Raw genomic sequence first — 4,580 nt, forward strand, 5'->3', positions numbered from 1 at the left:
TAAGCCATCCACATTAATTGAGATTATTGATAAGCCTGGTAGAATTTTGGGTATCGAGTTTTTTGAAAGTCCAGTGGACCTTTTTAATCCTTTTGCCACTGTGGAAGTTGTAATTTGATGAAAAGTTTCTGAGTGAGTTTACTTCAGTGGTGGAGGATTGTACTGTTCACTATAGAGAATAGGTCTGAGAATATACTGGAAAGCTGGTTTAGTTATCACAAATTTCTGCAACATGTGCAAGTCATTAAAGTATTTAATTTTTCCATCATAAATGAAACCCAGTTTAGCTGGATACAGGATCCTGGGTTGAAAGTTATTTTGTTTAAGGAGATTAAAGGTCAATGACCACCCTCTTCTAGCTTGAAAGATTTCAGCAGATAGATTTGCAGTCATTCTAATAGTCTTCCCCTTGTAGGTTATAATTCTCTTACATCTGGTTGCTTCCAGAATTTTCTCCTTCATATTAACTTTGGCAAAGCTAATTATAATGGGTCTCTGAGATTTCTTATTCAGGTTGAGTAGTGCTGGGATTCTGAAACTGTCTGCTATCTGTATTTCAGAATCTCTTGGCATGTCTGGGAAATTCTCCTTGATTATTTCATGAAAAAGAGCATCAGTATCCTTCGAAGAAACCTTGTCACCTTCAGGTATTCCTATAAGGTGAATATTAGATCTCTTTGAATTATCCCAGAGCTCTGTCAGAGAATGAGTCATTTTTGCTCTCCACTTCCTTTCCTCTTTGAGCATTTGGAAGCATTCAAAAGCTTTGTCTTCAATGTCAGAGATCCTTTCTTCAGCCTGCTCCATTCTGTTATTAAGGGATTCTACTGTATTTCTCAGATTTTTGAGGGCTGCAAGTTCTTGCCTCAATGTGTCAAAATCTTTGGTGACTTTGTCTTTGAATTCACTGAATTCTTGAGACATCTTTTGAAGTATTCCTTGAAATTCTAATTCCATCTTTACCTTCATTCTATTGATCTTATTTGCTGTCCAAATTCTGAACTTGATTCTGACATCTCAGCCATTTGTTTATGAATGGGATCTTATGCTGTGTCTGCCACATCCTTCCTTGGGGGAGTTCATCTACTCTGATTATGCACATTGCCTCAGTTTTTCCACTGATTCTGCCTCACAATTGTTTTTTACCAGTTGACTAGATGGGCAGATAAAGTGAAATTGGATTGGGAGCTCCTGGAGTTGTGGTTAACCAGCCCTTTGTCAAGGATCTGGGACTGAGGACTGCAGCTTTTTACCCTACAGCTTTGCACAGAACCCATACAGTATTACAGTCTGAGGCCAAGGAAACCTGCTGGGAGTGATGGGATTAGGTGGCTCTGTCTTGTATTCACCTGGTCCTTGTCTGATCCTAGTATATCACTGACTCTGGTTTGACGTCTTAGCTGTGGAAAAATACAAGCAACTATGACACCCCACTCCCCCATGGACAACAACTGGAAGAGGAAAATCAACCCTACCCATTACCATACAACCAGGATACCACCTGAGAGGGTCCTTGGGTTATTGACCCAAGGTTAAGTGTTCCAAAACAATTAACCCAGTCAGTACAAACTCTCAAGTGGGAGAGTTCAAAAAGTCTCCAGCAATGAGATGGTGGAGGTCTACCGGCTGCTCTAATGCCACTCTGTGGAGTCAGAAAGGCCTTCCCAGTAGCAGACTAGGACCAGGGAGCTGTGTCTCTTTCTCCACTTTGCTCCTATTTCATTCCCAGTGACTAGTAACCCCACAGGGCTGAGGTCCTGCTCCCTTCAATAAGCAGATGTGCCAGGGCTTTGTACCTGTCAGAGTCAAAGAAAAGTCAATGCCTCCTCAGCCTGGCCACTACCCTCTGCCACCAGCAGGCTGGGGGAGGTGAGGCCTGCTGATAGCAGAGGGTACTGGCTGGGCTAAGGGGGCATTTACCTCAATAGCCACTGGGGAGTGTTCCTCCTGAATTCAGTCTAATCCTGAGGATAACAGGTCAACAAATACTTTTCTCCCTCAGCCAATGCACCTTTGCCCCAACCACTCTGCACCACCAGTATCCCTATAGAGTGAGTTCTGTTTTCCTCTAACAGTCCTCAGAGTTTGGGAGGTGTCTCTCTAAGATTAGACCATGGTGGGGTAGCTCTATTACTATTGAATTTTTGTGGGGAAGTGACCCTGCGTAGCCCCCATGTGATTGCTACAGCCAGTGAGTGTCTGTAAGAGAAGCTCCAGGAGCACGGGGCACATGGATCCAGCAGCAGGGCAAGGGATGTTTCATACAGTTCTGGCAGTGCAGGGTGCCCAGTGACTTTGGCAAGGAGAGTGCTCAGCCCATGAATCTGCTAGGGTGGGAGTGGTACAGAGATTCTAGCAGGGTACAGTGCTGGACACTTGGTTCAAAAGGACAGCAGGTGCTGCTCATGAGCCGCCTACCGCAGTCTCTGCAGGGGTTAGGCTTCTGGATCATCATGCAAGTGGGAAGGGTGGACTGGAAGTTCAGAATGGCAGGGAAAATGTTAGTTCTTCTTTCCTGTCTGGCAAGAGACTGGTCAGGGTCACAACAGGTTCCCTCTAGGGAAGTAGTCCCCACTTCTTATAGCTCTCACCCCTGGGGTGAGACAAGAGGTCCTCAGTTCACTGCTTACCTATAGAAAATGTACAAGAGCAGGGCAGCAGCTGTAGCTCAAAGGAGTAGGGCGCTAACCCCATATGCTGGAGGTGGCAGGTTCAACCCCGGCCCCAGCCAAACACTGCAAACACACACACACACACACACACACACACACACACACCCCACACATACAGGAGCAAACAAAGACAGAAAAAAACCCAAAACAAATCAAGAGGACACAGAAATACATTACTGGGATCTGATCAAATTAAAAAGTTTTTGCACTGCCAAGAACACACTAAGTAAAGCAAATAGCCCTCAGAATGGGAGAGGATTTTTCCAAGTTATATTTCTGAAAAAGGTCTAATAATCAGAATCCACAGAGAACTGAAACTCATTAATAAGAATAAAACAAGTGATCCCATTTCATTGTGGGCAAGAGACAAGAACAGAAGCTTCTCTGAAGAAGACAGGTGCAGGTGAAACCTGTGACTCAGTGGGCAGGGCACTGGCCCCATATACTGAGGGTGGCAGGTTCAGGCCCAGGCCCCAGCTAATCTGCAACAAAAAAATACCCAGGCATTTTGGCGGGAGCCTGTAGTCCCAGCTACTCGGGAGGCTGAGGCAAGAGAATTGCCTATGCCCAGGAGTTGGAGGTTGCTGTGAGTGGTGTGACCCCATGGCACTCTATCAGGGGCAATAAAGTGAGACTCTGTCTCTACAAAAAAAAAAGAAGACAGGCACATGGTCTACAGGCACATGGTCTACAGACACATGAAAAAATGCCCATCATCATTAATCATCAGTGAAATGCAAATCAAAACCACTGTGAGATACCATCTAACTCCACTAAGAGTAGCCCACGTCACAAAATCCCCAAACTACAGATGTTGGCCTGGATGTGGAGAAAAGAGAACACTTCTGCACTGCTAGTGGGAATGCAAGATAGTACATTCCTTTTGAAAGGAAGTTTGGAGAACAGTCAGGGATCTAAATGTTATCCTGCTATTTGATCCTGCAATTCCTCTTCTAGGTGTCTAAAATACCAAAAATCATTTAGCAAAAAAGATATTTTCACCAGATTGTTCATTGCAGCTCAATTCATAATTGCCAAGTCATGGAAGAAGCCAAAGGGCCCACTAACCCATGAATGGTTTAATAAATTGTGGTATATGTATACCATGGAATACTATGCAGCATTAAAAAAATGGAGACTTTACCTCTTTTATGTTTACATGGATGGAGCTGGAAAATATTCTTCTTAGTAAAGTATCTCAGGAATACAAAAAAAAAAATCCAATGTACTCAATACTACTATGAAACCAATTTATATTCATTCACACTTTCATATGAAAGATGAATCACAACTATAGCCTAGGATGAAGGAGGGAAGGGGAGGGAGAAAAGAAGAGAGGGGAGTGGGTCCACAGAGGAAGGGTTAATAGGGGACCACACCTATGGAGTATATTGCAAGTATAAGTTGGATCTATCAAGTGTAGAACACAAATGTTTTAACACTGTAATTGCATAAATGAGGTGAAGGCTGTTAATTAATAGGATCTAAGCACTCCAATTTGTATAAATAATCAACACATTGAATCCCATAATGGCATAAATTATTCTTGATCTATGTATAAATGACTTATTTAAAAATTTTTTTAAAAAGAGAAAAAGATATTTGATGCAAATTTTAATGAAATGAGCACAGGAATATTATAATGAGACATTATAAGTAGATATGCATATATATCTATCTGTGTTGAGACAGTGGTGCACCCAGGCTAGAGTGCCATGGCATCAGCCTAGCTCACAAGAACCTAAAACTCCTTGATTCAAGCAACTTTCCTGAATCAGCCTTCTGAGAAGCTGAAACTAAAGGTGCCTAAAGATTTGGCGCCTGTAGCTCAGTGGCTAGGGTGCCAGCCATATACACCAGAGCTGGCATGTTCAATCTAGCCCAGGTTAGCCAAACAACAATGACAAC

At 43.0% G+C, this 4,580-nt stretch overlaps 1 pseudogene; it reads right to left on the minus strand.

Annotated features, from left to right (window-relative positions):
* The window catches only part of LOC100952385, an 11,095-nt pseudogene extending 8,643 nt beyond the window's left edge, over positions 1-2,452 (minus strand).
* Positions 2,453-4,580: the final 2,128 nt, after the last annotated feature.

Source organism: Otolemur garnettii, unplaced genomic scaffold, assembly GCF_000181295.1.
Source record: "Otolemur garnettii isolate 467f Iridium unplaced genomic scaffold, OtoGar3 scaffold00305, whole genome shotgun sequence".
NCBI lineage: Eukaryota > Metazoa > Chordata > Mammalia > Primates > Galagidae > Otolemur > Otolemur garnettii.